The sequence below is a fragment of the Elephas maximus genome, chromosome 26, assembly GCF_024166365.1.
Source record: "Elephas maximus indicus isolate mEleMax1 chromosome 26, mEleMax1 primary haplotype, whole genome shotgun sequence".
Classification (NCBI taxonomy): domain Eukaryota; kingdom Metazoa; phylum Chordata; class Mammalia; order Proboscidea; family Elephantidae; genus Elephas; species Elephas maximus.
The window spans coordinates 9,810,753-9,824,502 of record NC_064844.1 but is presented as its reverse complement, the minus strand read 5'-3'; positions in this window follow the sequence as shown (position 1 = coordinate 9,824,502).

Sequence of the window (13,750 nt, the reverse complement as noted above, 5' to 3'; positions counted from 1 at the left end):
AAATACTGTTTAATTTCATTGTTGTTCTGGGAAGTTCATTTGTTTGGTTTCTTTTTACACACTTGGTGAAAATGGTACAGTTCCACGTAGAAAGCCAACCAAGGCTAAAATCAATAGTATCATCAGTCACTGGCTACTTCTTGAGACCAGTCAGGTCAGCTGTGGCATTTCAAAGTCATGTCTGTGAGAGATGGGACTTTAACCTTGAAAGTTAGAGCTACTGAATACTAAAATGGATTTGACTACTTTAGAAGAAGCCTTTTGAAAACCCTGAAGATTCCTCTGGTAACAAACCTATTTACTCTTACAAAGCCTCATCATGGAGCTCAATGGAATGACATCCTGGGGCATAAGCCATCCACAGACAACCATAGACGACTGACGAGATCACACCACGTCTGTGGATTTTTGAAGGGAGGGATGACGGATCATTAAGAAAGAGAAACACATTTCACATAATATGATCTCAGCCTTTTGGTGGAGAAAAGGATGAATGCTCAAAACACGAAGAAAGAAGAGATGAAATTCTTCAAATGAGCAAAAGATGGCACAGAAAGGGAGGGGGACGTAAGAACAGTAATTATTTAGTACATGTTCCAATGAGTCATTGAGTTTTCCAGTACAAAAAGGACTAATTGTTTGTAGGAGCGGATGAAAGTTATAATCCAATAGCCACATTGCCTTTCATTTGCACTTCACGTTTCTGTTCTTTTTAAACAAGTCTTTTTAAAAAGGGTGGAGGAGCAGTAATAAAGAACTTGGCAAAAAAAATCAGTAATTTAGAGCTTGATTTAATAGCAAGTAATGAAACAGCTGAGAAATTCTATGAGACAGCTGCAAGTTGCCATCTTGGTAGGGGGCTCTGATCAGCAATTAGATTGTCAGTTTCAGTTACTTGGTCCTATGCTTTGTTGTTTCCCTTGCACACTCGCTTGCCTGTAAAGGATTAAGCAGCAAAATTTCTCGTGAAAACATAAATAAATTCGTAGTTTCTAATCATGACTTGCAACACCACCTTTTTAATTTTTAAGTGTTCTTAGGCCACTGGAAGATGATGTTAGCATCTACTCTACTTTAAAATGACAGATGGTGCTTCAGTCGGTTACAGTGAGACAGGTTGAGGGTTGTTTGTGCCCTGAATTTTATGATTAGTGGTTTTAATAAAATAAGAATTTGAAAACTACTCATTTTTTTTATGAATATGACTACAAAACTACAAGGTTTTGGAAAAATTTGAGAATTTAAGCCATTCCTAATTCATATCAGACATAGAATAAATTGGCCTCTCTTCACAATAACTTTACATGAAATCTTCTCTAAGCACATGGCAACATTCCCTACTATAGCTCTCATGTTCTCTGCCATCGTGCCCTGATTTTTGCACTTATGTCAGGTATTACAATTTGCATTTTGTAGAGTTAGTTTTATGTTTACGTGTTATTGTCTCTTTAGCTTTCTGCAGACTGAAAGCTGCATGATGGCAAGGATCACTGATGTTTTCTTTGAGATTGAGGATTTGCCATAGAGTAGGTGCTCAGACTACCACCCACCTGTCAAGTTGTCATACTGTGGTGGCGTGTGTGTTACTGTGATGCTGGAAGCTATGCCACTGGTATTTGAAATACTAGCAGGGACATCCATGGTGGACAGATTTCAGAGGAGCTTCCAGACTAAAACAGATTAGGAAGAAAGGCCTGTTGATCTATCTGTGAAAATTAACCAATGAAAACCTTATAGATCACAACAGAACATTTTCTGACTCGCTTTGGATGCATCATCGGGAAGGATCAATAGCTAGAGGAGGACATCATGTTTGGTGAAACCCAAGTAGAGGGTTAACAAGGCCAAGGGAAAACCTAGGCGAGAAGGATTGGCACGCAGTTACAACAATGAACTGCAACGTGCTGGCAGTTGTGTGGATGATGCAGGTCTGAGCAACATTTCGTTATATTGTACGTAAAGTTGCCATGAGTTGGAGTCAACTGGATGGCAGCTAACAATTAACAAGGTACTGAGTAAAACAGCTGTTATCAAGTTGACTTGGACTCATGGCGGCCCCATGTGTACTGGAGTAGAACTGTGCTCCACATGGCTTTCAATGGTTGATTTTTGTGGTCTTTCCTCTGAGATGCCTCTTAGTCAGCTGGAATCTTCACCCTTTCTGTTAGCAGTCAAGCACATTAACTCCACAGTAACTGTTTTTTAGGGGTTCAGGAAACGTTTGCTAAGTTAATGACTTTATCAGTCAAGCAATATAACAAACAAATCCTTAAGTCTTAATCTTCTATTGGAATCGTGGTGTGAGATCACATAGCTGAAGCATTGCAGGCAAGCTTCCCAAGAAATTTAGGTCATTGAAATTATTATTTCTGTGATGCTTGGCAGTCGTATCATGCACATTCTCTGGAATTGCCATTTTTCAAGGTAATGTGCGTACTTGCCTGATGCAGGAAGAGCATACAGTACATCAGACCTTAGAAGTTCTTTCAAGATATTATCAGTACTCTACAAACAGGTAGATAAAGACTCAGAGAAGCAAAACACCACGTACTCAGCTGGTAAATTGTGCCACTAAGATTGAAAGCCAGGTTAGCAATCTGTGAGCCAAACTTACAATATTCATCACTATCTTATTGGTATTTATAGTTCAGACAGGATCTATTTTTTTTTTTTGTCTCTGAAATAGGTGAAAGCATTAGGTTCAAGAGTTTTATTGTAAACCAGGTTTTTAATAAGACAGGTGAAAATTTGGTCCCATTTCATGAGAAACGTAGGGAGAAACAGCCATGGATATTTGGCTGAAAAAAGAAGTTGAAGGGGAAAAAAAATGATCCTTTCCTCCTTGTATGTCCTTTTCCATCATATTTCTGACCTTAATGAAATTTCTGCCTAAGAAAGAGTAGTCTTGATTCAAATTGTGCAGAACTGCACCAGCCTTGGTGTCCTTTGGCCAATAATATGATACTGTGGACACAGGGAGGTAACAGCCTCATTAAGCCTAATTACAATGAAATTCACAGACACATGTTCTCTAACAAGGACCTTGGCCATCCTTTCAATTAGCTCTTAAGGCACTTAATATTGGTTCACCACTACCTCAGCCAGGAGGTGTTTCAGAGAGGAAATCACTGTGGAGTCCTTCAACCTAAATATAGGAGATTCCATTTGGGTCAGTTAGTACGGGAGACTCTTTGTGCTAGAATGTTTCCTTTGGAATTCATATGACCAGCCATTATTGAGTACCCACTGCATACAAGAAACAGAGTTATACAGGCTAAAAGATACAAAGATGAATAGGTTATTCATAGGTTATTCTTAAGTTTTTGTTTTTTTAACTATTGTTTAACTCGGAAAGTAACTCCTGTTCAGGGTTATAATTTGAACAGTACAGAAGGAAATTAAATTAAAAAAAGAAAAAACCTTTCATTTTGCAAACGTTGCCAAATAAAACATCACTCCTTAAAGTCTGATTAAGAAGTATTTTTCTGTTTTTCAAACAATGATTTTACATGTACAGGTTGTGTATATGCGTATGTGTATTCATAATAAGGAAACCCTGGTGGTGCAGTGTTAAGTGCTATGGCTGTTAACCAAAGGGTCAGCAGTTCGAATCTGCCAGGCGCTCTTTGGAAACTCTACGGGGCAGTTCTACTCTGTCCTATAGGGTCTCCATGAGTTGGAGTTGACGGCACTGGGTTTTTTTTTTATTATTATTATTATTCAAAAACCTTTTTTATGTATATTAAACCATACTTAATGTTATGCAACTTTTCTCAATTAATGTAATAGCAATATGGCCTGGAAATTCTCCAAAACAGCACACAGAGATTAGAACAAAACAAGGTAATGCAATGCATGGAAGCAGCAAAGCCATTTAATCAATTTCAATTGAAGAATAGTTAGCTTTTTTACTGTAACACTAAACTGAATATTCTTATTTTTACCTTTGTATTCTCACAGGAAAAGATCTGTGTAATGAATTTCTGCTAGTGGAATTGCTGGGTCAAAGAGGATCTCTTTTAATTCAAATAGCTATTAATAAACTGCCTACCAAGTAGGTTTTACCATTTACGCTTTTTATGTACAAGGATAATTGGCAGGTACCTATATAAACAGCTTCTTATTAATCAGAATAAAACCTGTGCTTCATCAAAAATATTAAATAATACAGAAGGGCTCACAATGGAAACCAACTTTCTCTTTCACATTTCCAGTTCAGCTCCAAAGAGGGACTAAAATTAAAATCTTTTACTTGTGCCTGTTCTAAATTCTTCAGGTTATTATGTTTTGCTAGGCTTATGGATTAATCAATTTTCTGTATAATGTAACTCCTTCCTTCTATAACAAGTGAGGATTTGCCTCATTCATTGTTCATTTCCTTCCTCCAGTATTGCTCGTCATGTTTAACGATTATACAAAGTGCTTCCATGACTTTATGTAGTGTCGTTGTTGTTGTTAGGTGCCATCAAGTTAGTTCCATCTCATAGTGACCTTATGTACAACAAAACAAAACACTTCCTGGCCCTGTGTCATCTTCACAATCATTGCTATGTTTGAACCCATTGTTGCAGCCACTGTGTCAATCCATCTCCTTGAGGGTCTTCCTATTTTTCTCTAACCCTTTACTTTACCAAGCATGATGTCCTTCTCCAGGGAATGTACCTGAGAAAAAGTTTCACCATCCTCACTTTTAAGAAGCATTCTGGCTGTACTTCTTCCAAAGATAGGTTTGTTTGTTTTTTTTTTTTGGCAGTCCATGGCATATTCAACAATCTTCTCAAACACCGTAATTCAAATGTATTGATTCTTCTTTTGTCTTCCTTATTCATTGTCCAGCTTTCCCATGCCTATGAGGCAATTGAAAATACTATGGCTTGGGCCAGGTGCACCTTAGTCCTCAAGGTGATATTTTTGCTTTTTAACACTTTAAAGAGGTTTTTTGCAGCAAATTTGCCTGATGCAATATGTTGTTTGATTTCTTGACTGCTGCTTCTATGGGTGTTGATTGTGGATCCAAGTAAAACTAAATCCTTGGCAATTTCAATGTTTTCTCCATTGATCATCATGTTTAATGATGATCATGTTTAATCTAATGGCATAGATTACCACAGTTGATGGCTTGGTCTGGGCTGTACTTTGCTTCTGGATGCAGATACTCAAAATTCCAACCGAAACAGAAAATTCTTAGATCATGGGACATGCTTGTCTCCTCAGAGTACTGGTTTGGTGGGGATGAGCAATTTAAACACCGGCTATGTAAAATGGGGGGAAATAAACACATAAAGTGGCTGGTTTATATGCTTTCATGAGTATTCTGACACTCAAAATGAGTGGGACAAGGAGGGTCCCACTGAATAGATTCTTCTTTTCCTGATGGGTCTGGGAAAGGAAGGTGGAGGAAGATGTTGACAGAATTATATGATTCAGTTGTGAGTGTTGATTGTTAACATTAGTGAATGTAGAAATTGTCGAAGTTGCAAATTTGAAAGAGTGAACCAAGGGGAAGACGCTGCTAAACTGGGGTACAGTGGCCGAATCTAAAGTCACTTACATGTTTTGCTATGCCTCATGAGCAAGGAAATTAATCTTCTGTCAGTTAAATTTTATCAGACACTAGGAAGTATGAAGCTGAGATGACTTTTGGAGAACTTGATCGGAGAACCTGACCAGAGCACATGGATACCTGCGGCAGACTTGAATGGCTGGTAACTGAGTAGCCTCACCCTGAGGACTCTTTGTCCTAATAAGACAATAATTGTTAATGTTTTGGACTGGTAAAATGATTGGGAAGGGAAAGTTACCCTCCAGGTATGAAAGAACCATGGCTAGAAGCCAGGTGGTAGCCTACAGCGCGAAGGATCAGTTTTATATGACCTCTCTTGCTGTCATCTTGTAACTCCCACCAAATGACTGGTGAGACTACACAAGTGGGAGATGTTTGTGTCCCACCAAGTGCTAAATTTTAACACTTTTACTTGTGTCTGTTCTGAATTCTTCTGGTAATTACCTCAACACCTCTAATTTAAGTTTTACTATGCGTGTTGAAAGGAGCCTTGGTGGTGCAGTGGTTAAAGGTCAGTGGTTTGAACCCACCAGCCTCTCCGTGGGAGAAAGATGTTGCAGAGTGCTCCCATAAAGATTTACCATCTTGGAAACCCTGTGAAACAGTGCTACTATCTCCTGTAAGTTCACTATGAGTCGGAATTGACTGGACAGCAGTGGGTTTATGGTTGTTGACTAATCAATTTTAAGTATTATGTGACCCCTGCCTTCTATGACAAGTATTCACCTCACTGCCAAATTCCTTCCTCCAGTATGTTTGCTTATCATGTTTAATGATTATACAAAGTATTTCCATAACTTTGTGCAGTTGTAGACACAAAACTTTATTTTTGGTTCATCAAATGTACACAATTTCTCTTGGGTTTCCATTATTAGGTTGAAGACAGTTGTTTCCTAAATTTCCTTCTTTCTCCCCTTCTATGCTTTTGTTATGGATTGAATCGTGTCCTCCCAAAATATGTATCAAAATCCTGGCCATATGCTGTCTATGATGTAACCATGTGATTAAATCAATTGGCCTTGGGTGGAGCAGATTATTTTCCATAATGTAATCTTATACAGTGTAATCCAATCACTTCCTCAATGCCATCTAATGCAATATAATCACTCAGTCAGTTGAGGTCATACCCATGCAGTGTGAATCCTAAACCTAATCACAGCTGAGTTATTAAAAAGAGAAAAAAGAGCATTATACACAGACACACACACACACACACACGTACACACATGCACGGGAAGAGAGACTTCATGTGAAAATTGTCCACAAGCCAAAGAACCAAGGAATGCCTGGGGCAGTCTACAAAGAAGGAATCAATATGGCCGAGACCTTAACTTGAATTTTAGTCTCCAGAACTGTGAAAAAATATTTTTTTTTCCTTTTTAAAGCCACCCATTTGTGGTATTTGTGTTACAACATTATGGAAACTAAGACAAAAGTTGCTATCAAAATTGATGCAGTTTCAACAAAAAGAGGTTTCTATTTCAGCACACACTGAATTCTTTGTTTTGCCTCCACATTATTATTAAGACACACAACATGTATTTTCTGTTGTATAATCATTTTAGGAGCCCTGGTTACCTTGGTTGCTAATCAAAAGGTTGGCAGTTTGAATCCACCAGCTCCTCCATGGAAACCCTGTGGGGCAGTTCTAGACTGTTCTATATAGTCGCTATGAGTCGGAATCAACTTGATGACAAAAGGTAGCTTTTATAACCATTTTAAGCCTTCTTATTTTATTCTTAGATTACGCTTAATGCTGAAAATTTAAAAATTGTTTATTTTGAAGGTAAACATACAGTTTGATGTATAGCCAGAGTGTGCATTCATGTGTCACTTAAGATCCATGAAAAGTTCTGTGATTTGGACAGTGTGCAACCATGTATTATGGATGAAATTCCTTTCAGGTATCTGCTTGCAAAATAAGGAGTTTTCATACATATTAAAAATTTGGGGGGGGCAAATAACCTCCCTCTTTAATTACCTTATCTAAGGTTTCAAAAAATTCTTCTCCTGCCTTCGCATCAGCACTCACATACTCAACACTCACTTCCACATTAAGCAGAGAAAAATATTGAAGCACTTGAACCACTCAGAGCTACGATTAAACTCAATATTGCAGTCTGGTCCTACTTTTTCTTTAAGCATCTCGAACAAGTTTGTGTCTTAGTGGTGATCTTCAACATGCTGAGAGGGATTTGTGTATGTTTGGTCCTCAATCCACATCATTAGCAATTTCTCCATACCTGATATAGGTTCCTCTTGCATTTTTGTTAACCTAGCTTTCAGTAGAAACGATGGTTTAAAAGATTGGAGAATTTGTTCCTTGTTGCTGAGGACTCTCATGACGGTTGAATGCAACATGCTTAAATCCTCTGCATCTGTTCTCTGATCAGGATTTCTGAACCCCATTATAACCTTCTGGGACCACAGATGTATATGCAAATGGACGTTATGCAGAGCATGACTTTATTAAGAATACATTTCTTAATGTACCAATTTTACTTTTTTTCTCTAAATATTATATCATTAAAATTTTAAATAATATGGAAGGCCCTCTCTGTACATTTTTTTGGAGTATGTGATACTTCTGGCCAAATACCTCAGAGAAAGTACAAAAAGAAGAAAGCAGAAGGAACACTACAAAACAAACAATCTAGATATCCATGGTTAAGAGAATGGACTAATAAAATATATGTGATAATTATAAAATACTGTAGAGAAGTCAATAAGAACAAAATCTATCAGTTCTCTATACACACACACACAAATGCTCATTATGTATATATTTATATAATACATTTGTGTAACTACCACCCATCTCGCCCATGTGTCTGTCAGTTTGTCGAACTGTGGAGGCTTGCGTGTTGCTGTGATGCTGGAAGCTATGCCACCGATATTCAGATACCAGCAGGGTCACCCATGGAGGACAAGTTTCAGGTGAGCTTCCAGACTAAGACAGCATAGGAAGAAGGACCCAGCAGTCTACTTCTGAAAAGCATTAGCCAGTGAAAACCTTATGAATAGCAGCGGAACATTGTCTGATATAGTGCTGGAAGATGAGCCCCCCAGGTTGGAAGGCAATCAAAAGATGACTGGGGAAGAGCTGCCTCCTCAAAGTAGAGTCGACCTTAATGACATGGATGGAATAATGCTTTCGGGACCTTCATTTGCTGATGCGGCACGACTCAAAATGAGAAGAAACAGCTGCAAACATCCATTAATAATTTAATATGAATCTAGGAAAATTGGAAATCATAAAAAATGAAATTGGGTCCATAAACATCAATATCCTAGGCATTAGTGAGCTGATATGGACTGCTTTGGGCCATTTTGAATCAGGTAATCATATAGTCTACTATGCTGGGAATGACAACTTGAAGAGGGATGGTGTTGCATTCATTGTCAAAAAGAACGTTTCAAGATCTATCCTGAAGTACAACTCTGTCAGTGATAGGATAATATCCATATGCCTACAAGGAAGACCAGTTAATATGACTATTATTCAAATTTATGCACCAACCACTAGGGCCAAAGATGAAGAAATAGAAGATTTTTATCAGCTGCTGCAGTCTGAAATTGATCGAACATGTAATCAAGATGTATTGATAATTACTGGTGATTGGAATGAGAAAGTTGGAAACAAAGAAGGATCAGTAGTTAGAAAATATGGCCTTGGTGATAGAAACAATGCCAGAGATCAAATAATGGAATTTTGCAAAACCAACGACTTTTTCATTGCAAATACCTTCTTTCACCAACATAAACGGTGACTATATGTACCTCACCAGATGGGACACACAGAAATCAAAATGACTACATCTGTGGAAAGAGACGATGGAAAAGCTCAATTTCATCAGTCAGAACAAGGCTGGGGGCCAACTGTGGAACACGCCATCAATTGCTTACATGCAAGTTCAAGCTGAAACTGAAGAAAATCAGAGCAAGTCCACAAGAGCCAAAATATGACCTTGAGTATATCCCACCTGAATTTAGAGACCATCTCAAGAAGAGATTTGACGCACTGAACACTAGTGACAGAGGACCAGACGAGTTGTGGAATGACATCAAGGACATCATCCATGAAGAAAGCAAGAGGTCATTGAAAAGAAAGGAAAGAAAGAAAAGACCAAGATGAATGTCAGAGGAGACTCTGAAATTTGCTCTTGAACATCAAACAGCTAAAGCAAAAGGAAGAATTGATGAAGTAAAAGAACTGAACAGAAAATTTCAAAGGGAGGCTCAAGAAGACAAAGTAAAGTATTATAATGACATGTGCAAAGCGCTGGAGATGGAAAACCAAAAGGGAAGAACATGGTTGGTGTTTCTCAAGCTAAAAGAACTGAAGAAAAAATTTAATCCTTGAGTTGCAATAGTGAAAATATTAAATGATGCAGGAAGCATGAAATAAGATGGAAGGAATACACAGAGTCATTATACCAAAAAGAATTAGTCGATGTTCAACCATTTCAAGAGGTGGCATATGATCAGGAACCGATGGTACTGAAGGAAGAAGTCCAAGCTTCTCTGAAGGCATTGGCAAAAAACAAGGCTCCAAGAGTTGATGGAATATCATTTGAGATGTTTCAGCAAATGGATGCAGCTCTGCAGTTGCTCACTCGTTTATGCCAAGAAATATGTAAGACAGCTTCCTGGCCAAATGACTGGAAGAGATCCATATTTATGCTTATTCCCAAGAAAGGTGATCCAAAGGAATGTGGAAATTATAGAACAATATCATTAACATCACATGCAAGCAAAATTCTGCCTAAGATCATTCAAAAATGGCTGCAGCAATATATCGACCAGAAACTGCCAGAAATTCGGGCCAGTTTCAGAAGAGGACGTGGAACCAGCGACATCATTGCTGATGCCAGATAGATCCTGGCTGAAAGCAGAGAATACCAAAAGAATGTTTACCTGTGTTTTATTACTATGCAAAGGCATTCGACTGTGTGGATCATAGAAATTATAGATAACATTGTGAAGAATGGGAATTCCAGAACACTTAATTGTGCTCATGAGGAACCTTTACATAGATCAAGAGGCAGTTGTTCGGACAGAACAAGGGGATACTGATTGGTTTAAAGTCAAGAAAGGTGTGCATCAGGGTTGTATTCTTTTACCATACCTGTCCTACTTGTATGCTGAGCAAATAATCCGAGAAACTGGACTATATGAAGAAGAATGGGGCATCAGGATTAGAGGAAGACTCATTAAGAACCTGTATTATGCAGATGACACAACCTTGCTTGCTGAAAGTGGAGAGGACTTGAAGCACTTGCTAATAAAGATCAAAGACCACAACCTTCCGTATGGATTATACCTCAACATAAAGAAAACAAAAATCCTCACAACTGGACCAATGAGAAACATCATGATAAACGGAGAAAAGATTGAAGTTGTCAAGGATTTCATTTTACTTGGATCCACAATCAACGGCCATGGAAGCAGCAGTCAAGAAATCAAAAGATGCATTGCATTGAGTAAATCTGCTGCAAAGGACCTCTTCAAAGTGTTGAAAAGCAAAGATATCACTTTGAAGAATAAGGGGTGCCTGACCCAAGCCATGGTATTTTCAATCACCTCATATGCATGTGAAAGCTGGACAATGAATAAGGAAGCCCAAAGAAGAATTGGCGCCTTTGAATTGCGGTGTTGGCGAAGAATATTGGATATACCGTGGACTGCCAAAAGAACCAGCAAATCTGTCTTGGAAGAAGTGCGGCCAGAATGCTTCTTAGAAGCAAGGATGGCGAGAGTACATCTTACATACTTTGGACATGTTGTCAGGAGGGATCAGTCCCTGGAGAAGGACATCATGCTTGGCAGAGTACAGGGTCAGCAGAAAAGAGGAAGACCCTCAACGAGGTGGATTGACACAGTGGCTGCAACAATGAGCTCAAACATAGTAACGCTTGTAAGGATGGCGCAGGACCTGGTCTTGTTTCATTCTGTGGTGCATAGGGTCGCTATGAGTCGGAACTGACTCAATGGCACCTAACAACAACAACAACACCCATCTCAAGGTTTAGGACACATAAAACACAACTCACATTCTTCCCTTCTAGGTCAAAACTCCAGAAGTAAATATTAACCTAAAGTTAGTTTTGCCTGAAATGAAATTCATAAGACTAAAATCTGTAGTAAATTGTGAAAGTGAAAGCCCATTCGCTGAACAATGGGGTATATGTGTATATATATATATATATATATATATATATATATATATATACACACACACACTTACATGTATGTGTGTGTGTGTGTGTGTGTGTGTGTGTGGCTTAGGCTGTGTTCTCTAGAGAAGCAAAAACAGTGAAGCTTAAAAACATATGTAGAGAGAGATGTATATCAAGGAAATGGCTCACACAGTTGTAGAGGCTGGAGAGTCCCAAGTCTGTTGGTCAGACTGGAGGCTTCTCCTGGCTCACTTCTCCTGACTCACATAGCTGCAGAGGCTGGTAAACTCAAGATTAGCTGGTCAGGTAGCAAGCCTCTGGCTCACAGACTGTGGAGATTGATGAATCCCAAGATCAGCAGGTAAGACAGCAGGCCACTAGCTTACAGGCTGCATAGGTTGATAAATCCCAAGGTTGCCAGGTAAGCTGGTAGCTCAAGTCCCAAGAACCAGAGGTCAGATGAACAGGTGCTAGCTACAGGATCCAGAGCAAGCAAAAACCAGTGAGCTTTGCCAGAAAGTCCATAAATATTGAATGCAAGCCATACCCTCAATGAAACTCCTTTTCAACTGATTGGTTGCTCATAACGGATCTCATCATGGAAGTAATTACATGATATCAAATGCCATTATAAAGGTAATTACATCATTACGTATCTGCCAAACTACATCATAACTGCCAAACCACTGAGAATCATGGCCCAGCCAAGTTGACACACAGCCTTAACCATCACAATATATATGTATTTATACAAACACACACAAATTAATGCAAGCTGTTTGAAAAAGGCACATAAAAAAACATGACGGGGCTATATTTCAATCTACCTACCAACTGTCAGTTTGTCCTACTGTGGTGGCTTGCATGTTGTTTTCATGCTGGAAGCTATGCCACTGGTTATTTCAAATACCAACAGTGTCACCCAGGGTAGACAGGTTTCGGTGGACCTTCCATACTAAGATAAAAAAAAAAAAAGGCCCAGTGATCTACTTCTGAAAATTAACTGTTGAAAACCCTGTGGATCACAACAGAATATTTCCTGATACAGTGCTAGAAGATGAGCCCCGTAGGTTGAAAGAAACAAAATATACAGGGCCTTAGCCAATAGACTTGAGCATACCAATGATCATGAAGATGGTGCAGGACCAGGCATTGTTTCTTTCTATTGTACATTGGGTCGCCATGAGTGGAAGCTGATTTGATGGCAACTAACAGCAATAACAACACGTTTTGATATTTAAATACACAGCATACAGAGAAAATAGGGTTAGAGGTGGGGTTAAAGAATACCAAAAATAAGCAATCAAGCAAACACCACTAAAATAAATAAAAATATATGAGATTCTATTGCATTTTAAATTGAGGAGTGTGATAGATCTTATGAAGTAATTATGAGTTGGAGAAATTGAAACTAAAATAATTTTTTAATTTTTTTGTGGGAAATTCAGAATTGTATATATTAAAACATATTTATTTTATCATATTTCATTGAAGTGAAAGATTTATGGAGGTATAGAATCCAATGTTGAATATTGCATTTCCATCGTGCTTGGAGAGGATGAATCTATTGGTTTCTGGCATTGATTTAACCAGCGATACACGTGATGCTTGCCTGATTCTTTTTCTTATGTAAATTGTAATTTAGTTTATTCACTTTGTTTTGTTTGTTTGTTGCCAGGCTGTTTATTTGTTTATTTATTTACTATTATTTTATGCTCTAGGAGCTTTTGTTTTTAAAATGGTGTGGACTTTTTCATTGCTACCTGGGCCCAAGGTCAGAACGTCAATCAGACATTAATTCTGGAACATTATTTGCATTAAATCATTGTAATTTCACTTTCTATACTCTGTTTGTACCTTACTTCAGGAAATAACACTTGTGGTTTTGGACTTTAATAACTGATGTCCTCTCTTCTCAAACTGCATATCTATTTGTCTTACACTTTTTCCTGAATAGTAATATACACCTTCTCTACCTTTCTCTTTTCTTGTTTGCTTGTTTGTTTTA